General features: G+C 39.1%; 1 protein-coding gene across 23 annotated transcripts in view; it reads left to right on the forward strand.

Moving 5' to 3' along the window:
- The first annotated feature begins 306 nt into the window (after positions 1-306).
- The window catches only part of PHF21A (PHD finger protein 21A), a 191,729-nt gene continuing 169,859 nt past the window's right edge, over positions 307-22,176 (forward strand). For 3 of the 23 annotated variants that reach the window (XM_044929210.2, XM_025266141.3, XM_025266148.3), the window contains exons 1-2: positions 2,137-2,491; positions 3,060-3,118. The gene's annotated coding sequence lies outside the window, so the exon portion shown is untranslated. The other 20 variants (XM_044929214.1, XM_044929218.1, XM_044929219.1 and 17 more) reach the window with 11 other exon arrangements.

Here is a 22,176-nt window from a genome sequence, read left to right on the forward strand (position 1 = left end):
AGGGGCCCGTGCTTCCCCGGGAGCCGCTGGGAGGGAGGTGCGGCGGGGGGGCGGCCCGGGCCGGCCGCCGTACAACTCCGCCCGGCGGCCCCCGCCCCCCCGCCCGTGCCCCTCTACCCCGGCGCCTCCTCTCCTTCCCCCCCCCCCCCCCCGCCCTCGTCCCCGCTTTCCTCAGCCTCAGTCCCTCTCGCCCGGCTCTCGGGAGCGGCGGGGGCGCGCACGGCGGCGGCGGCGGCGGGCCGGCGGGGCCGCGCGGCGGGCTCCCGCGCGGGCGAGAGTGTGTCTGGGCCTGGGCGGAGGGATCCCCGGGCTGAGGCGGCGGAGGTGCTGCGGCCCGGGGCCGGGTGGTGAATGGGCTGGTGGTGCTCGCCGCCGCCGCCGCCGCCGCTGCTGAGGAGGAGGAGGAGGATGAAGAGTTGGGCTTGTTTGTCTCCCACAGTTTCTCTCCTGCTGCTCTGATTTCTGCCCTCCCGTTCCGGCCCGGGGCCTGTGTGTGTGTGTGTGTGTGTGTCTCTCCTGGACGAGGAGGAGGATCCAGTTCCTCCCCCCCCACCCCCTCCTCCCCACCCCCCCCTTGCCTGGGGAAGAGGAGGAAAGAAACAGCCCAGAGAGAGAGGGAGAGAGAGAGAGAGAGTGAGTGAGGGAGAGAGGGAGAGAGAGAGGAGGAGGAGGGAGAGGGGAACAACCTACCATCTTAACACACTAATATCTAAAAAGTGCGAGAGGCCCAGAGCAGCAGAGAAGCAGCAGCAGCCGCTCCAGCGCCTTCCCTCCCTCCCCATGAAGAAGAGTTCCCTCCTCCTCCTCCTCCTTGCTTCTCCTGCTCAGAGTTCCTGCCTCCAGCTGCCAGGGGGGACAGCCAGCCAGCAGCAGGAGGGTGCAGTATCCCAGCTTTTCCATTCTCTCTTCTCCTCACTCTCCTCTCCTCTCTCTCTCTTTTTTTTTTTCTGGAGTAGCTCTGTTTCCCCTCCCTCCCCCCTTCCCCCTCTCTCTTCTCTCTTCTCTCTCTCTCTGTCTTGTCTCTGGTGTTTGTCTCTGGGAGGAACAGGGGGCTGCTTGCTTGGAGTTTGTTGTGGGGTGGGGGGAGGAGGGAGGGGGAGGGGAGGGGTGTGTGGGAGGGAGGAGGGAAACGGGGGGTGTTCTTGCCAGGACCCCTCAGTCAACTTGAGATTTGAGCAATAACTTCCCCTTCGGGGCGCCCCCCTCCCCCTGCGTGCCCTTCCTATTCCATCCCCCCCACCAACCAAAAAAAAAAAGACAATGGAAAAACCTGGTCTCCCCCTTCCTCCCCTCTGCCCTCCACCCCTCCCCAGGATAAATTGGAAGTAAGTTTATGAGCAGCCTCGGGAGCCTGGGCGCTGAGTGCTGGGCCGGAGCGGGTGACAGAGGCGGCGCGCCGGGGGTGGCGGGGAGGGGGGTGTCACATTGTCCCGGCGGGGGGCCGGGGAGTGGGGGGGGCGGCCGGCGGGGGCGGGGGGCGCGGAGCCTCGTCCGCCCCCTCGGGCGCTCTCCCCTCGGCCCGGGGATGGTCGCCGGGGCTCTTTCACTACCCCACCCCCCACCCCCTCGGGATGCTGTCGGGGGGAAGTTTTTATTATGGTTATTTATTTAATTTTTTTTTTTGGAAAACCATCTTGTTTGATGACTGAGGGATCTGGTTTAAAAAAAAAAAAAAGCTGCGGCTGCTGACGCTGCCGGGCCCGAGTGTGTGTGTGTGAGTGTGTATGTGTGTTGGTGCATTTGTCTTGGGTGGCCGGAGCAGCGTTGGGGAAATTCCGCTTATTCTTCTTCTTCTGCAACTTGTTATTCCGGAGAGTCTGCCTGCACCCCTCACCCCGGGGCCGGCCCTCCCGCACTCGCCCCCGCCGCCCGCGGCCGCGGGGCGCCCCCGGTACCCCGAGCGGGCCGGGACCGGCAAGAGAAGGGGCCGCGGCCGCCCCTCCCCCGCCCGCGCCCCCGCCGGGGGGAGGGGCACGCGGAGTGGGACTCTTTCCGTTTGGTCCAGCCCCGTCGTGCACGCAGTTCCCAACACTTCTCGTCATCCTCTCTTTGGTCTCTTTATTCTGCTGAGCGGTGCTGCTAGGATTTCTTTCTTTTTTTTTTTTTCTCCCCTGACCACGTTCGCGATGGTGGGTAGCAGCAAGGTGGTCCTGACAGGGGAGGGGTCGATGTCGAGATTGGGCACCGGGGGGAAGAATGTCTCTTTTCAACTTTGTCTGTGGCTTGCACCCCCGGAGAAGGCCACACGCCGGTTGTGGGGTGCAGATGTGCCGAGAGTGATTTCTAAGTAGTTGAGTTGTCGAGATGAGGGCACGACTGCTAATGGTAGGCAGGTTTTGTTTTCATTGGTGAATCTGGTGTCATCATATTCCGGTCATATGTTGAAATATTCTTTGTTTAGGTCTTGAAGTAGAGGATCTTACTCCGCACGTCCACATTGTGTTGTTTTTAAATGATGTCTCTGCAAGTATGGCTTTCTAGAATTTAAAATGTGAGTGAAGGTCCGGGCGTGTGCGGGCCTCAGCACTGGCCTTGACAGTGAACTTTGTGGCTCTATTTTGGTTTTCAAAGATTTGCTCCATAGCTGGGGTGCGAGCTGTGCTTTTTAGGGTCAGGAATGTAGATGCTTGAGCTGGGGACGTTGGAGAAGGAAGAACATTTATATATTAATAATTGATAGCAGAATATTAGAATCAGATTAATTGGAGTGATGAAAGTTTTTTTTTTTTTTAAAGCAGTTATGCACTCTAGGAAGGAAGCCTTTTCATAGGCACACTTTAAAGGGGTTCTTTAGGGCGCAGAGCTTGAATATCTCCTTTTAGAGAGGGTACTCACCAACATCTGTAGCTTCCTTGAGGGCCTGCTAAAGGGACTGAAACTGGGGCTAAGACATCGGAGTGTACTTTTCAGCGTTTATGTTGGGTTTGTTTACATCTGATGTTCACTCACGTTTGGGCAGTAGAAATAAATAGGTCAGCTTTTCTTTTGCTTTCTGAAGACTAGCCCCCTCCCCCAGCCCCCTTTTTTTCCTAAGTTTCACAATTTACTTGGTTTCACAGCATTGTAGGAAACTGTTACTACATTTTTACTGGAAATACTATTATTCATTTTGATTTTGGTAAGTCCTTTTCTGTTCTTTTTTTCTCTTTATGTTTATATATGGAATCTACGTTGTGGGCTTAAAACTGGCTTATTAAGGTCCATTTAAAATGTTTAAGAATGCATTTTAAAATCTCAGGACACATCTTTTGATGGCAAAAAGGAAGTTTTTGTTTGCAGTTATGCTCATGTTTATGAAAAAATTCTGTACTTAAAACTTTTGTAGATACAACTATCCTTAAATGAAGAGTACAGTAATAGTGCAGAAAATTCTTCAAACAAGTTTCTGGCTAACACGTTAAAAATGTTCCAGGTGCTTTTCTTTATGTCATACTTTTGCTTTTCTTAAGGTAATAGTATTTGCAATATGACTGATGTTGCTTGGATGGTCTTAATAGTCTTTTCGCTTGAATGCTTCAGAAGATTTTTAACATAGTTTTAAGATAATTTTGCAAGCTTTATTTAAGCTTATTGCACTTAGAACTCCCAGGTGAGTCTTTATGGAACTGGAAAAGTAAAAAGCCCCCTGCCTCTGCCAGATTTTATTTTTAAGAGGTGTAAGTGTTGGGTGGCCCCTGTTTCTTTTAGCTTTGAAGGGTCCATCCATCCTTGTTCCCATTCAGTCATCTGGAAGAGCTGCCTCAGAAATACTCTTCTTCTGCTTACATGAAGAACTCTAAATGCTATCCAGCAGGAGGTGCTGCAGCAAGATAAAGGAAACCTCTGAATTGTAAGGGTCTTGCTACTTATTACAGCTCTACTTAGCTTCAGCTAAGCAACAGGATTAACACCTTAAAATTCCAGAAAGATCTTGAGTAAGTCCATTGAAAAATTGCATTCGCTATTAGAAGCTGAAATTTGTGATTGCTTTTTACCTGCTTACAATATTACACAAAGTAGATTGCTTATGGTGGACAGCTTAAGGATGCTGCCCTTAGGTACAGAGTACTGTTAGAAATATTTTGCTTGGAAAATAATTAGTCTCATATTGGAGTTACTCTCATATTGGTGAGTGGAGTGTTGAACATGTTTTTAAAAATTACGTGCTGTGGATGGCTATAAACAAAAGTAGTTAATATGACTTGGGACTTTTGACTTTGAGGTCATCTTTATAATATTGAGTGAGGTATAGAGTACTTGAACTATTATTGGAAAGGGAGATGTGTATGGAAAAATTCTTAGACTTTCTGTGTTTTTTTTCTTCCCATCTGTGGACAGTAATCCTAATACATAAATTCTTAGGCCCTCAACTTTATAAATACATGCAGTTAATGTGTTTGAGTTGGCCTCCCAAGACTGAGATTCTTGAACTAGAAGTAAAGTTCTGTCTGTGGGTATAGGTCATTGCTGATATGGCTGTTAGTAACACAACAATAATTGCATAAAGATGGAAGTATTTTCATAGCATTTATAGCACATGGTCCTTTGAAACTCTTGTTAGTGTTAGGTGAATTGATTTATCACTGGAAATATTATGGTACTGTGGTGGCTTGTAAAGCTTTATATCAAAGTTTTAAAAACTTAAGAATGTGTAGCAAATTTGATGAACTTGCTTTGAATTTTGTTTGTTTTTTGGAAATAATGCTGTACTTTTTTCTCAATAAGATCAAATGATATAATACATGTGAAAGTTCTTTGTAAATTGTCAGAAGCCATGCAGATGTTAAGTTGTTGAGATAGGTGGCTAATTAATACATGGGCAGAAGCTCCTGGCTTTAAAATATTAACTTTATTCATATGATTTGGGAAACGAGTGCATTAAAAGTGCACCCAGAACACTTTATGAACTTTTTTTTAATACTGCTGTGGTTACCAAAAAGCTCTTTGTTGGAATATTGAAGCTTTGTTTAAAAATGCTGTCTAGGCAGTTTCCCCTAATTAAAAAAAAAAAAAGATCATTTTTTCCTTTTGTAGACCCTGTGAAATGTGTATCTCCTGTTAAAGTTTTTCTTCATTCTCCATTGATGTGATAGTAGTTGATTTTAGTGATTATTTTAAAGTTCCTGTGTTTTTCTATAGACTTCGTAATACACAGAGTAACAGATGTCATGGTTAATATTTTGATTGTTTTGACTGATCCTGCTAACTTTCTGAAAAATTCTTGCTAACTAAACCATTCAAACTTGTTCAGAGTGAAAAAGACATGTATCTGTATGCATTAGTATTAGGTACCTGTGTGTATCATTTTTGTTTTTCTAATTGAGAAGGATGCGTGAGGAAATGACTACTCAAATCTAGAGGAGTGCACTGAAATATTTTTGGTGTCAAAATAACTTAGAAGTTTAAAACTCAGAACTTTGAGTTCTGGCTTTCTTATAGACTCTAATCATACATTTGGACTGAAATAAAGTAACATATAGATAATGGGGAGTTCCTATTTTGTGAACATATCAAAAGGTATAGTATCCTAAATTTTAGAATTAACTAGTCTTTATGAAATAACCGCAACTAGAAATTAAACATAGAAACTTGCTTCAGTGAAGGGTGAGAAAAACATTTAACTGTGAGATAAAAATGAAACTTCTCAGGGTAATATTAATGTTTTCATCCTAGACAGTGAACACTAAAGTTTTTTTTTTTTTTTTGAGGAAATACTGACATTAAGGTTTTAGTAATGCGTTTTTAAATTTTGGATCCTTAATATTTTATTGCTGAAGTCTTTTGTATTTAATTACTGTTCAAAGAGAGAAAAGGAAGGGGTTATAGTTTTAGGTCTCTAACCTTTGACAGAAATCATTTATATCTATATTCAGAGCTGATTTCTTGAAACATGTTTGAATCTTCATATTAATTTGTGCTGGGAAATATTAATGATTTATGTTGACTTCTCAGAACTTTTGTACATGGGCTTTTTTTCGTAGGCCTTAAATATTCTTCAGGAGCATAGCAATGTATTTTGATCACTTTCTAACTTTACCAGGTGTGTATTTTTGCTGTTTTGAGGTGTTTTTTTTAAAGTAATATGTTAATACTGCATGCAAATTATTGTTGATATTTATTTCTTCAGTAGCATATGTTTCCTTCTTTGTATTGTGTGTGTGCATGTGGCCGTACTGTTTCGTGGGCTTTCATATCATCTTATTTGTGTATTGAATTTTTGAACAGTTACCTTTGGTGAGAATGTTGAAATAGACCGTTCGTTAGGAATAACTCTTATATTGCTTGTCTATCAATTGAGTCTTAAAACTGGGAAGGTGGTGAACTCTTCCCCTTAAGAGATAATCTGTGTTTCAGTCATCCTTTGAGTTTTTCTAAAGCAACTTTCTTACACTAGACACTTGTTAGGCAGTTTGAATGCCCCTCCATTTCTCTCCCTCCAACACACTGCAGACTGCACACCTCTGCCCCCTTTTTAAAGAAAAAATAGTGAGCAGGTCTCAGCTGGAGGAAACTATTCTTTCCTATATTTTGGAATCATCTATGGAAATGTTTTTCTGCTTTTTAAAGTAGACAAAAAAGTGAACTGATAATTTGGAGATAGGAAAGGGATGGGGCCTAACAGGTTGGTGATCTAGGTTATATTTTGACTTTGTTTGTGGGCCTAGGGGAGAAAAATAACTTAAACACAGAAGCCAAAAAGATGGGTTTTGTTTTATTGTTTTGGCTGCATTGAGAATACAAACTGTCAGTACTTGAGGAGAAGGAGCAGCAGAGAGGAATTGATTTTTTTCTGCTGCAGATCCAAGTATTGTTAACCATGTGGATCTCTAAAGCAGCATACTTACAAATCAAACAGTAGTTGATTCTCTGACTCAATTAACAGTCAGAACCCTAGACTGTTTTTTAAAATTTTAAATAAGTACCAAAAACTTCAGAGTAATGACAATAATTTCCTGATAAAAGTGGGTGATAGTAACCATGGCAACTGCTCTCTCTGGCCTTATGGACAGTATGTTGTATTGATGAAGCTTCAGATCCTCTAGTAGCCTGTCACTTTTATGGTGAAATGTAGTAGCATGTGCTGCAGGTGATTTTTAGCTGGATTGTGTTAAATTTGTGTGCCAGCTTATCTTTCCTTGTTAGGAATTTCTTGGACTGTATTCCACAACATGTTTGTGAAGGTGCTGTTGCCTGAAAATAACCCACCACCTGTGTTAGGCCTCCTAATGCAGATTGCACTTAGTTCTTTCCCTGCCTCCTCCTTCAGTGTTGCAGAAAATGAGAGTGTGTGTAGAAATTATATACATATATTACAGCTCAAAGTTACCCACTTGGGTTTGGACATGTCATTGATAGCTTCTAAAAAAAAAAAAAAACAACTTCCGTATTTCTGGAAAAGGTCAGTGGATGAGAGAAATGGATCTGTAATTGGTATTTTCCTAAGTGTTCTTTTCACAAACAGATGTGTATGTGAAATGAAGGGTGAGAAGTGGAGGGGGTAAATAGTAAGGACTCGTCAAAAGAGGGACTTAAGTATTGTTGTTGTTGTTGTGTGTGATGGTTTTATGTGTCTACTGTAAGAATGTATTTCCCAGTGGGCCTAGTGGGCAGTATGAAAGTATGGAAAATGTTTTCTTGTGAGAATTTTCTTCAAGAAAAATTATTTATAAAATGTAGCTTGAAAGACTGTTAAGAGAAAACCTGATAAAACAATTAAAACTTTTTTGGGGTATAGGGGATAGAAAGCTTTGAAACTGATAAAATTTAAGCAATTGTTTTGAAAGTTGTATCTTTAAATATCATTTTAAATTTGTGTCACATCTTTTTGCTTTTTACGGATTTCTTTTATACAGTTATTCTGTTTTTCTAACGTGAAAATGTTCATCTAAATGTTAATTGATACTTTTTTTCTGATATAGTAAAGAATCTGTGCTAGGGCAGAGAACAGACAAATTATATGTAGATTTGACTAGGCCCTGATAATAAGATCTAGTCAGATTGTGCTAGATAGTTCAGAGTTTCTTAAAACTTACTGTGATAGGGTGAAATCGTTTACTTACTACAAATCCCAAGATGCAGTGCAGTTTTTTGCCTAGCTCCAGAATAGAGCATTGCATGCTGGGACCTGTAGTTGATTTTAACAGCACAGGGAACCCTTCCCTCCTGTCTACTCCATTTTATACACAGCTTCCCAAAGCTTCTAAGAACTTTCTGCTAAGTAAAGTTTGATTGCTAATGTCATGATTATTATGCTGCTAGTATTCTAAAGTGAGTCTTCAGAAACACCCTAGTGTGATTTTACCTTAGATGCATTAGCTGTTTTTTAAAATCAGTTGCTAAAAGATTTACATGTAGAATAGCATACATATGTATATATACTCAAAACTTGACTTAGCAGTTGTAACTTTTTTTGTTGTTTGTGATGATACAGATTTCTTTATAATTACAGCATTAATTGATTGCTAGTGTGGGCATTAGAATTAGAAGACTGTTATTGTAGGGCCTGATACATACGCAGTTCTTTCTTTGAATGGGGACAGCTAAGTTGGATGGAAGGGTTATTTTTGTGCCAGAATTTAAGTAGAAGTTTTTACTCTTCTGTAATGATTGTCAACATCTTGAGTCTCAGTATTCTTTAAATGGAAGACAAAGTCCTGAAAATAATTGTAATTTTAATGTAAGTTTAATACTCAAAGCTAAAGGCTGAAAAGTAGAGAAAAACATAAAGTTATAAAAACAGTGTAATTTGTTTATATTTTCATTTGTAAATTTAAAAATTCTGTCCTTTTGAGGGTTCTAATACTTTCTTATCTAGTGTCAGTGTTGTAGGGATTAAATGTTAAAATCTGTGAAAGTGCTTAGCACAGTGCCTGGCACATAATAAAGTCTCAATAAATGTATATGGTTAGTAGTAGGTTTAGTAGTAGTGTTTATTGTTATTTTTTAAAATATCATGATTTACATTTTTCCCTCTCTTTTTACATTATTATTTATTTGATCAGAAACTCAGGATGTTCTAAACAGACCTTGAGATTTTTGGTCTATAGTAATGATGTGGCAGTTCCTTAGAATTTTTTGCCATACATAAAATGTCTTCACACCTCAGTTTCTCCCTAAGTGATATATGCCCCAAGTCAGACAACCAGCTATGCTAAGTCACTTCAGTCGTGTCCGACTCTGTGCGACCCCATAGACGGCAGCCCACCAGGCTCCCCCGTCCCTGGGATTCTCCAGGCAAGAACACTGGAGTGGGTTGCCATTGCCTTCTCCAATGCATGAAAGTGAAAAGCGAAAGTGAAGTCGCTCGGTCGTGTCCGACTCTTAGCGACCCCATGGACTGCAGCCCACCAGGCTCCTCCGTCCATGGGATTTTCCAGGCAGGAATACTGGAGTGGGGTGCCATTGCCTTCTCTGGACAGCCAGCTAGTAGCTGGTTTCTCCGGGATTCAGCTTTGCCGATTCAGAACTCTTTGCCACTGTGCCATGGCCTTTGGTTGATTTTAGAAAGTTCAAAAGATAATGAAAATTTCTTTGTTAATGTTTGCACTGTTAGAACATCCAAACTAGTTGATAAATGAAAATAAGGTGCTGTCAAAATTTCCTCGCGTCACAGTGTATGTAACCTTGGAAAAATTCTGCCGTGTTTAGAAGCATGAAACAGTCTATCACCACATTCACAGTGTTACAGGATTGATGTATTGGAGGCCAGTGAGCAGCCTCAAAAAGAGAATGTAGTTTCAGGTCTGTGGGATGGACTTAAAATGTTAGGTTCAAAGACGTCGTAAGTCTTTACGTTATTTTTCTTTTAGGACATGAACTTCTTTTCAGCTCTTGAAATTGTTTGAGGATAATTTTTTATCTACATGGCTTTTAGCTTTTTGAAAAGGAAAAGGGACACCTGGGAATATTGGAAAATGTAGGCATAAGGTGTGGTCTATGTGCCTTAGTCTGAGTGTATGTAGAATCAGGGAAGTGTCTTTGTTACCTCCTTGACCACTGTCTATTAGAGTTCATCGAATGCTGTTGCTGAGGGCTGCTGTGTTTATTTAAGAAAGCTCTGCCTTTAGTAGTAATTATTCAAGTACTTATTTATACAACAACCCATTCCACTGTAATAATACTAATCTTTTTTTTTCCTCATAAAGGTGTACTGAAACTGGTTAATATTTGTAGTTTAGACGTTAGATAGATTTTTTAGATATGTCATAAATTTATGGAATCTGGTCTGATATGCTTCTACATTATGAATGGTTTTATTTTATATTAATTCATCTTTTTAAGACCTAATATTAAAATGAAATTAATTCAGTGGTTACAAAGATGTTAAATTCTAATGGCTAAGTATAAGGGAGAAATTGTCTCTGGTGTTACTTGGCCAGTGCAGGAAGTTTGGATGAATTCTTATCTACATTTTATAGTTACACACTAAAGTTGGAAATAAGGAGAGGATGTAAGAGGAGTGAAACTGGGCAGCCATGTGTAATTATCTATAGAGTCCTCTGACACACCTGAATTATTGAGCACAGTTTTCTATCTTTTTTTAAATGAAGTGTCCCAGACCACTTGTAAATGAAACAGTTGTGATAGTGTCAGAAGACCTGGGTTTAAGACCAGTCCTGTCACTGGCTGTACACTCTTGGGAAATTCATCCTAGCTGAGCTTTAATTTTCCCAGTACTGTAGTAAAATCGGGATAATGGTGAAGGCCTGCTTCACTGTATTCCTAAAAGGATGAAATGATACTCATGAATGTACTTTATAGACTAAAGAAGTACATAAAAATTTGAGTTTTTAATCACTAATAGATGGCTGGATTTTAAGATATTTGTCTGTATTATGTTAACAATGTTAATATTTATAGAATCTAAATATATGAGTTAGAATCATAATTGGTGATATGGATCACCCTCCCCCACCATGGCCAACAGACAAGTTCTTAACGTGTTTGCAGTGTAGTTCTTGACAATATGCACTGCTGTGTTTGTGTGTATATATATAAAAATATTGTAAGTATACTGTGTGTTACGTTGTTGAAAAGTTTCAATTATGGCCTTTTATGTTGAAAAATGTGTTAATATTCAAACTTAAACAAATACATACATTTGTTCTTGGGGGAAGGGCATATATATATAAGATTTTAAATATTTGGCAAGTGGTGAACAGTTTTTGTATTTTAGGGTTATCTGTTATTATGTGTTTAGTGTGTTTGTTAGTATGTTTAGTACTAGCCTTTTTATATACAGTGTCTCAGTTAATTTTAGTCCTCACATCAATGTTCTGAGGATTTACTGTTGTTAACCTACCCCCATTTTACAGATGAGGAAATGAAGGCTTCCCTGGGATCACATACATAGCCATGATACAATATTAATTCAAGCCCAAGTTTGATTCCAGAGCCCCTCCTTTTAAGTGTCTGTAATGCTGTACTAAGCTCTGTAATTCCTGTAGAAGCTTAGCAAGTGCATTACTAAAGGAGTTTTCAATCTACCAAAATGGCCACAGCTTTGACATATCCTTTTAAGAATGTTTCATCTGATTTTGTTGGGTTAGGTTGAATAGTAAGCAGTGGAATGGAATGGAAATGAAGGCATTTGGGATAGTATTTCATGTCCTAGGTGGCTCAGTGGTAAAGAATCCACTTGCCAGTGCAGGAGACATAAAAGATGTGGGTTCGATCCCTGCATCAGGAATATCCCCTGGAGTAGGAAATGGCAACACACTCCCATATTCTTGCCTAGAAAATTCCGTAGACAGAAGAGGCTGGTGAGCTACAGTCCATGGTGTTGCAAAGAATCAGACATGACTGAGCACACACTACCTATGTCCTGTCCATCACTGTGTGCCCTTTGCAAAGCGCAGTGCTTGCTGTGGAGTAGGGTGTAGTACCTATTTCTTAAAGGTTGCAATTTGGGCACTGTAGCATGGTAGGTTATCCATTTTCTTAGTAGGTGCAGATGGTTTACATTAGCTATTTCAATCAGTCCTTAGGTAACTGTCAGTATTTTAGAGGGTAGGATGGTAAGTGTCCTTTCTTTTAATAGTTTGTTTTAATATTTTAAAAACATCAAAAGGCAGAAAATTGGAGTTATAAAAGTAATACTTGCAATACAGATATGTGTAAAGTAGAAAACAGAAGTTAGCCCATTCTCATCTACTTTAAATTTTTCCTGTGTATTTAACTATGTATAATGTTGTTTAGCTGATAAGTTGTATCTTACTTTTTTACAACCCCATTGTGGACTGTAGCCCGCTGGGCTCCTCTGTCCATGGGATTTCCCAGGCAAGAATACTGGAGCAGGTTGCTATTTCCTTCTTCAGGGAATCTTCCTGACTCAGGAACTGAACCCATGTCTCCTGCACTGGCAGGCGGATTCTTTACCACTGAGCCACCAAAGAAGCCCCATGTGTAATGTATATACATTTTAAAAATAAGTAAAATTATACCATCATACTTAAAGTTTATTTTTGTCGGGTGGCTATTTTAAAAACTTTGGCTTGTTTTTGAAAATAAGGCTCAGATGGGAAATGGTAGTGAGGTTGGAAGGAGAGAGGTAGGTAAGATTTGTATATTAAGACTGTAAACCTCCAATGCCCTAGACTGATTATTACCTGTGGGACAGAAAGTATTTAAGTTCTTTTTGTTTGAGTTGAGTTGCATGCGTGCTCAGTTGTGTCCGACTCTTTGTGAACGCAAGAACTGGAGCCCGTCAGGCTCCTCTGTCCATGGGATTTCCCAGGCAAGAATATTGGAGTGGGTTGGCATTTCCTACTCCAGGGGATTTTCCTGAACAGAGGGATTGAACCCTTGTCTCTTTGCATCTCCTGCGTTGCCAGGCTGATTCTTGACCACTATGCCACCATTAGAAATGGTTGTAGTTATTTTTTAAAAATTTAAAATGTCATCTTAAGTACAATGAAAACATTGTTTTCTGTCCTGCACAAGTAAATTAGGAAATATCACTTCAGAATTTTAAATTCCGTTAGTTTATTCTGGTAGTTATTTATAAGGAGATCAGTTGTGGTTTCAGATAACTTTTTAAAAAAAATTGTAGTCTCTCTTTCCGATTGTTAGGAGGGGTTCATTCAACATTTATACAGTAGAGTTTTAAAACCAAGAAAATACTTGTGCTGTTTTAATAAATAGAAACTCAAACCAGTACAGCTTAATGGGCGTACAGATATGGCATACAGATATCCTGCCTAGGAATTAGTGTTGGTTGACCTCACCTTCATCCCTAACCCTACTTACTCAATCACCTTTGAATGCTATACTGGTAACCCAGCATTTTTTAAAGCAGTAAAAAAAAAAAAAAGAAAGAAAAAAGGTTAATAATTGGAAGTGCCAATAATTTAATGAGTACCAATAATTCATTTTTTCTGGTGTTATTTATATTTTAAAAAGCATTCTAAAGACCTTATAATCTGCAGTAAATATCTTTTGATTCTAGCTTTGAGAGTTTTGACTTGTTGATAAGGTTATATTAATAATTCACCTTTGTAATTTTTAAGTTGAAAATTTTTATGGATAATAAGTTTTTCATTATAAAAGTTTAAAATGTGTCTTTCTAATTCTAGAATGTGCTCTTATCTAAAGTGCTTTGTAGGTCTTTAGATCCATATTTAGTGAAGTGCTAAAGCATGGCCTTAAAATTCTAAGAATTGGGTCTGATAGGGTGTAGCAGTTAACTAGTTTTAACAAACCAAGTTAAGGTTATCTCTCATTGGTAGCTTCTTAGGTGCTTTTCATTTTGTGTGGCTTAGACTATGCTCTGGAGAGTATTTTATTATTTCTCATAATAATTTGATAAATGCACAAAGGATTCAGTATATGCCATGGATGGTAAAACTGAGGCAGAGACAAGAATTTGAGTAAGTTGATATTAATAGCAGAGCCTAATTTTCCTGCCTTTCTTATTCTAGTTTTGGTCTTCTTGACCTGTATACCCAAACTTAAATATTATGGCCCCCATAAATGTGTATTTATATATAATTTCCTGAACCTAGTATTTTATGCATGTTATAAAACATACAGGAAATTAGAAATTTTAAAAAGGATGAGATTTAAAAATATAAGTTGTAGTAATTTCTTCCCATGGCCCTCTTCTTTCCCCAGGGTGGGTGCACCCACTTGGAGACTAGCGGCCTAGATAGGCCATTCTTCTGCAGGAGAGGTAGCCATGGGGACACCTGGAGGACCATTGGTACAAAGTGTGGGGCTCTTAAGTTGGAGTGATCTTTTACAGCTTTTTAATTTTAAAGCAACAGCCTTTCTTTCTGTGAAGGCTGAATGATCGAGAGTAAAGGCCTTGAGAGAGGTTAGCTTAAAAGACAGAAATATAGGCCTTATTTGTTTTCTTCAGAGTTGACCAAAGGGAGAAGGCTGGCCTACCCTGACAGCTCCTACTCCCACTATGGAGATGGCAGTGCCTTTTTCTGTTGTTGTTAGGCAGTTTACAGAACGCAGGATAGCTTGGTAAGCGTCTTCTCTGTGCCTGATATGACGTAACATTGTGGAGTATGCAGCATGCATGTTAAGTACAAGTGGTTGTATTTGGCTTGTTGCTGCAGCAGTTTTGAGGCTGTCTTAAAAAGCAATTATCACTCGATAGGGTTGGATATGTGCAAATTATTGAAATCATCATTTCACGAAGACCAAACTTTGTAACTTGAATTATTCTATTTAGTATTTGTTTTCTACTCCCCCCTGCTCCCCCCACATAACTCAGAGCAGAATTCTTTTTCTGAAAGGAACAGATGCCGTTAGCTTATCAGGACCTGATACTAAAAAGCCCACAAAAATCTTTCTGCTGCTTATTCTCTTTATTTAATGTATATGCAAAGCATATTGTAATTATTGCTGTTAGAGGGTTTTAAGCTGATGGTTCCTCGCCACCCTTTTTGTCCTCAAGGGAGATAGATCGGGAATGCCAAATTGACAACTTGGTATAAGGAAATAATGACCACTGAAATAAAACAGGAGTTCAAATAAAAGCAAACCAGATACAAATGTAGAATGAAAATATCTTTTAGTAAAATGTTAGCATGCTGTACTTGGAACAGATGCCACATTAATTCAAAAGAGAGCCCAGAAAATGTGGCAACTTTACGATGTCAATGGAGGGAGCTGCAATAGTTCCTGTTCTTATTGTGTCAAGTTCTCAGTACCTCCATGTCCAGTCCTGTTTTTCTATTTATTTTCTGTGTATATTCCATGTTAATATTGCAAATATTAAATCCATGCTTAATATTTTTGTTTATATTGTTAACTACATTGTCATATTAATAGATATTAGGGTAAAAGCCCAGTAACTTGTAATCCAACAGTAATGAATCTTGTTTTAAATACGCATATCAAGATTTGTAGAATCTGAGGCAAAAATGGACTTTTCTAGACACCCTTCAAGGCACGTATATGATAATAACGTAGTCTAAGAATTGAGGCTTTCAAAGAGGCCTACTGCTTTTTGAATGTAGAATTTGGACAAGTTACAAAACTGAGAATTTTGCATTTTTTTCTCATTTAAATCTGTAGTTATCATTGGACATTTGCTATGATTTTTAAGTAGCTTAGATTCATTCATTCCTTTTGCTGTGTTTTTTATGGTGTTTGGAAAGAAGAAGATGGGGTGATGGAAGGGTACTGTATGCACTTGGGTACTTCCAGGGTGACATTCATTTTATAGAAGATCTCACTGGGACGTCTCTGAATTGCCTGTATCTTGCAGTGCATGGTTAGTGTGGGTCTGAGTGTGCAGGGAGATGGGCTGGGGGCTTTTAACCTGATTTACAGTGTGCTACTTCCTGAGCACTGCAGTGATCTAGTCACCAGGGGCATATCTCCTGTGCCTGTAAAGTCTGGTGAGCATGCTTAGAAAAGCACTACTAGTTTTCTCTGAATTAGTTGAAGCATGAAGCCTTACGATTTACTAATTTTGTGAAAAGGTTAAAAGTTTTGTTTTCGGGCAGTTCAAATGAAGGGAGGTTTTTAGCATGGCAGTAGAGCACAGTGGTTAAGAGTATGGGGTGCTGGAGCCAGTCTGCATAGGCTCAAATCCTGGCTGTGCTCTGTGCAGTCTGGATTTGTATTAGCTCTGTGACAGATCACTTCATCTGCTGTGCCCCTGCCTCAGTTTCTTCACCTGTAAAGTTTGAATAAATAAGAGTACTCTTTTTCTGAGGTTGTTAGAAGGAATAAATAAGTGCCTGACACATAGTAAGCACTAAATAAATGGTAGCTGTTTTCAGCTATTATTAACCTTAATTCTAGACTTGTTCTCTTCTCAGGGTTTGAGACAAATGTTGCATAATTGGAGAAGAGCCTAAGCTTGCAAGTCTGACCTGTGGGTTGGAATCTCAGTGTGTGTGTGTTAGTTGCTCAGTTATAGCTGACTCTGTGTGACCCCATGGACTTGTAGCCCACCAGGCTCCTCTCCCACCAGGAATTCCTGTCCATGGAATTCTGCAGGCAAGAATACTGGAGTGGGTAGCCGCCATTCCCTCAGGGGATCTTCCCAACCTAGGATCAAACCCAGGTTTCCTGTATTGTAGGTGGATTCTTACCATCTGAACCACCAGAGAAGCCCCTGGACTCTCAGTACAACCACTTCATGTTGAGTGTGTGACCTTGGACTGATTATTTAAGCTCTTTTTAACAAATATGTCTCCTGTACATTCATTCATTCCTTTTGCTGTGTTTTTTTATGGTGTTTAGGAAGAAGAAGAGAGGGTGATGGAAGGGTACTATACACACCTGGGTACCAGTGCTGTATACCAAGCATTCTGGTGTTCACTTGGACTTTTCACTTTCTTTACTGATGACATAGGGACAATAATATTGACCTCTTTGGATTGACATGAGATAACATGGGGATGTCTTAAGATACTTTATAAGCTTGATTATCGTTGTTACAGTTATTGTTGTTTAGTTGCTAAGTCATGTCCGACTCTTTGTGACCCAGTGGATTCTATAGCCTGCCAGCTCCTCTGTCCGTGGGATTCTCCAGGCAAGAATACTGGAGTGGATTGCCATTTCCTTCTCCAGGGGATCTTCCCAACCTAGGGATTGAATCCAGGTCTCCTATATTGGCAGACGGATTCTTTACCACTGAGCCACCAGAGAAGCCTGCTGTTATTGTTACAGTCCCACTAAAAGTTTATGGGAAAAGGGTAAATATGGAACAACTTAGAAAAGAGAGTTTTTTCCTGAAATGTCATGAGAAAAGATATGGATGGGAAAAGTGACCTAATGAGTTCTTGTTTGTGGAAACTGCTAAGAGAAGTATAAAATAGATGGGAGTATGTCAGTTATTACAGAGATTTTGAAAAGTATTTCAGGGCACTTTATATTTTTTAAAACTCTAGTGATAAAAGAATTTTTTTGCACCAAGATATTGATATTTACAGTAGGTCACTTAGCATCAAGGCAGTAGCAGATTAGGCATTGTATTACAACACACAGGTTCAGAATTCTAATCAGCTGGTCAGTCCATTGGGTCTACAGCCCAGGACAACTTGAGAACACATGCTTGGTATCATAACTCATGGAAACAAATGTAGAACCTCAAAGACAGAAAAGTGGCATAGGAATGCTTTCTAGTAATGATGGACACAGTTTATCTGCCTTTTTATTTTGAGCATTTTTCCTTTGTGAAATTTCCTCTCATTTGGTGCCTGATTTTTTCTTTCAGTAATTGTTATTTTCTTTCTATATTTAATCATCATACGTTACCTATATTGAGCCTAGAAACTGGGCCTGAGAACAAGTTGATTGTGAGAAAAGCCATACTTTGTCTCTGCATTACAGTGATCTCAGAATTAAGTTTTTGGAAAAGAATTTGAGTTTTAAATGCTTTTTGAGTTTTTAAGTGTACTTTTGAGTTTTAAATATATTCATTAGTATGTTGGTACATATATCTATAGGTATGTATGTATCGGGTAAGTGAAACCAGTCATTGAGGGGAATGATCATTAAGTATGAAGTAGGATTAATTTTATTCATTTACTGCCAGTTTAGATCTGAAACCTTTTTCGTCTTTGGTCTGTGTCGTTTTTTTCCCTGGGATCAAAAAGTGTGTTTGTAATAGCTTACCAAACATCCTGAATACAGTATATGTTGCCAGTAGTGAGCATTTGAGTTAAAAAATAGAATAATAGCTTCCATTAACTTTTTTTTCTCATTTACCCAACTGCACCACTGATAAAGGCCTAGTAGGTGGATAGAAGTCTTTCTTCAATTTTATTTTGTCTGTGTTCCTAAAACATTGTTTCTGCTTTCTGAGCAGAAACTCCAACAAGGTTGTTTTGATAAAATATTGTACTTTAGCTCGACAAATATTTTTTAAAATCAAGCAATTTTATAGCAGGTTGTGTAGTTTTTTTTTTCAATTAAAAAATTGTCTTACAATAGCCAGAGTGGTCAGGAAGTCACGTTTTGCACTTTTAGAATTAGCATAGCAGGCGTATAGTGTGTGTCCTGTGTTCTCTTCATTTCAGTCTGTGTTCAGGGTCTGTAAAAGTTGCTTCTCTTGGGTGAATGGAATTGTAAAAAGTTTAGAAGTGATTTTATTTTAACAAACAGGGGAGTTAGAAGTGGACCCTAAATGGCCTCTTTGGGGTTGATTTAAAGAAGTACACAGTTTTGAAAATCATGTCCCTGCCTCTTTGTAAAAGGTGGGCTACTTGTGACCGCTGTTACACTTGTGCAGGAGCCTGCCTGCTTCGTGGGAAGTCAGCTACTGTGCAGAGAGATGCTGCCATCAACCCCTCCGTTTCTTTTGCTCTCCCCCCTTCTTTATTATCTTTGAACTTTCATCTGTGCTTATGCCGTTCCCTGTCTGCTGTTCATCACTCCTTCCAAAGCAACCACCATCTTACTCTGTTTCTCTTAAAAACAGAACATTATTTCAATGATTACTTTTTAAACAGAGAGACTTGTTATTATAGACCTCAAAGCTTGACAGTTTGTGAACCTCTGCATTTTGGCCCCTCAGCCAGGAGTTGGATAATAGCTTAAAATCACTTCCAAAGTAACCGAAGATTTGTGAAACATTTCATATCTGGACTAAGGGAGAGAATAGAAAAAGACCTTTTTACCTCAAAAGTTGCTTTATTATTTTCTGATAGGAGGGGAACTGGGATCGTAGAGAGGAGGGGGGTAGCCTTGTTACTTAACCAAGATAAAAGAAATAGGAAGCATTAATTTGTTAGATTGCCCTCTGTAGTCCTGTGGACCTAATTGGGAGAAGAAAATGGAGAAGTTGGTGTTGCTTATTCTGAAAGTATTTTGATTTATTAGTAGAGAGAGGGCTAGTAGAATTTCTTTAGTTTGTAAAATACAAAATATGGCTAAAGATACCTTGTTATTAGGCATTGATTGTTTTCATTTCATTGTTGGTAATTACACAATAGCAGACCCTTTCCTTTTCAGATTTCTCCTGTGATTTTTAAACTGTTAACTGAATTGTTTTGGTAAGAAAAGTAAAACTTGGAAATTTTAGTTGTGGTTACATGTAATGGGTATGTTGGATTTAAATTCAGTAGCTTCTAAAGTCTGTACCAGGCATTTCATCCATTTTTCAGTTACATATAGGTAAAAACATATTTGAGACAAGAGCCTTAACTTTATAGGATTTCTAAAAACTTCTTTTTATGGAAATTTAAAAACATACACAGAAGTAGAGTGAATATTGGCAAACCCTACGTACCTGTTAACCCAACTTTAACAATTATTAACATTTGCCAAACTTTACATATAAGAAAAATAATTTTACGTTTTTAGAACATGTATTACAATAGATATGTTGGTATACTCAAATGAAAAGTATGTGTGCTGAAATGTTAACTCTCTACATACATTGTAAATTTAATACTGGTAAATCATCTTTTAGGGTAATGTTATTTTCATTTGCTTTTTAACTTACTGAAGATGTCTGAACCACCATCACCTTAACAGAGAACCATATCTACTGGAAAGATTTTAGTTTTCTTCTCTGTCTTTTGAAACTTAAGATGATTAGTTTTGAATTTATTGTTCTTAAGAGTTGCATTTAATTTTATGAGCACTTCCTGTCTGCAGCTTTTGTGTGGACCACCACAAATGGCCATTTCTAGTGTATGTTGGGCAATATTTGTCAGCTTATAGTCGAAAATCGCCAAGTCTTGTTCTGCACTTTCTCTTGCATATTCTATTTGTACTTCACCCAAATGTATGTGTTGATTGACTAGGGAATATACACTGTAACTGTGAAATAGTTTATTGAGGAGGGAATTTTGACTCCCTGCTATCCCTGGACCCAGTAACAGTTTTTAAGAACTTAGAACTTAAGTTACTGTTCATTTCTCTGTGGAGGAGTAGCAAGTTGTGCGTGTGTCTGCAGTTGTGGGTCCTGTTCATTACCAGTTACTACAAGGTGATGGTAGGCTTATTTCTAAATTTCCTTGCTTTTATTAGTTTAAATTAGACCCATAGGGGTAATTATTCCACCCCAGTGCATGAGGAAGCAGTCATTGGTGGATGTGCATCTAAACCCATGTACCGTACATTGGAAAGATAACTTTTAGCATTATGATACTGTTTGGCATATTTGGTTTAGTGCAAGGAGTGCATTTATTTAACAGGACTCTTAATAAGCTCCCATTATACCAAAGATATCTTTCTAAAAATTATACTTAAGAAGACTTTGTAGTATTCCCCAGTAGAGTTCATCTAGAGCCGCAAAACCTTACTAAAATAAAACTTATTCCTTTAACCGGTATTCATTTAAGTGGGTTTCTCTGTACTTGGTTTCCATGGAAATAGCGAATAGCTAACGTTATTTATAAGGTGGAAGTAAAATAGGGTGCCTAATGGGACCCCATGCTGCTCTGATGAAGAGACTTAGGAAAAAAAAAAATCCATGCTCATGGGATTTTTTTTTTTTAAACAAGGTTAATGGAAGCCCTGATTTCAGTCTTCTGTAACAGAAAATATTTTGGGTTTTAAAGGCTAGCTTTAGTATCAGGCAGACTTCTTTTTTAGTGTGTATTGCTTTCACTTTAAAATTTTAGGACCACTTACTTATCAGCATGATTGAGACTTTATGCTTCAGAGTCATGTTTCTTTGTGGTTTTTGTTTCAAAAGTTAGAATCCCCAGCATATTGTAGCTGTTTCAATTTCTCATTGACATTTCAAAGTACAGATAAAAAGCTAAATATTCATTAATGATAGCAGTGATGATAAAGAATCAATATGTTGGACTACATAGTTTTTTTTTTCAACTGTGAATGTTATGGAACCATTTAGTTTTCAGGCCTTAAGTCAGGTTTCTTTTTCATTTGTGTTGTGGAGCTAAGATCAGAAGAAGATCTTAATTTTCTTTGTAGGATAGAAATGGGGAAAATCTTAATTTCTCTTTCTTTAAAAAATGGATTGCTGCCAAAGCCTTTCTAATTGAAATAAATGTTAATTCTTTTAGTAACTGTGGATTAGGAATAAACCTTGGCTTTTTCCTTACTGCTCCGGTAAGGCCTACTCTTTCTTAGTTTTTGTAGGCCTTCAGCAAAGCTTTGCGGTTTTTTTTAAAGCCCTTTCATGTGAAAGAATATCACTCCCTTTGTGTGTGTGTTTGTGACTGGGGTGTGTGTGTGAGTGCATGTGTGTGTCTCACTAATTTTTCTGTAGCCTGAAACACACCTGTCATTTTTCAGCCTGGTGAGTACAGCAGTGAAGTGAGAAGTGAGGCAGTATATGAGACACAATAAGGTGCTGTAATTTTTATTTTAGTTTCGGCTGTCTTGGGCAGCTTGTGATTGTTACCTGTTTGTCTGGAAGTGCTTTGTGGTTATTCCAGGCTGTCAGTGCAGCAGTTTTCTTCTGTGCTGTTTAAAGGCAAGGATTGCAGTGCACTTAGGGCTCCATCGGGGTAGGAGTTTTTGTTTTGTTTGTGTGTGTGTTTCTTTGGACGAGCTTCTCCTACAGTTGGGCTTCCTGTGCTCTAATGTAAAAAAGTCTAGTATGTATTAATCCTGTTGAATTTTTGTGTGAGATATTTTATCTCCAGCACTTCACTAGTTTTTTTTTTTTTCCCTCCACCTGTGCATATTGGTGCTATTTTATAAAGTTTCCCTTATGCAGTAATTGTTCTTTTAGTTTAGCTTTTTCTTGTATATTTTTAAAATCAAGTGTTTACCAGTGACCTTCCTCAGTGACTTTTATTTGAA

Source organism: Bubalus bubalis, chromosome 16 (genome assembly GCF_019923935.1).
Source record: "Bubalus bubalis isolate 160015118507 breed Murrah chromosome 16, NDDB_SH_1, whole genome shotgun sequence".
Taxonomy (NCBI): domain Eukaryota; kingdom Metazoa; phylum Chordata; class Mammalia; order Artiodactyla; family Bovidae; genus Bubalus; species Bubalus bubalis.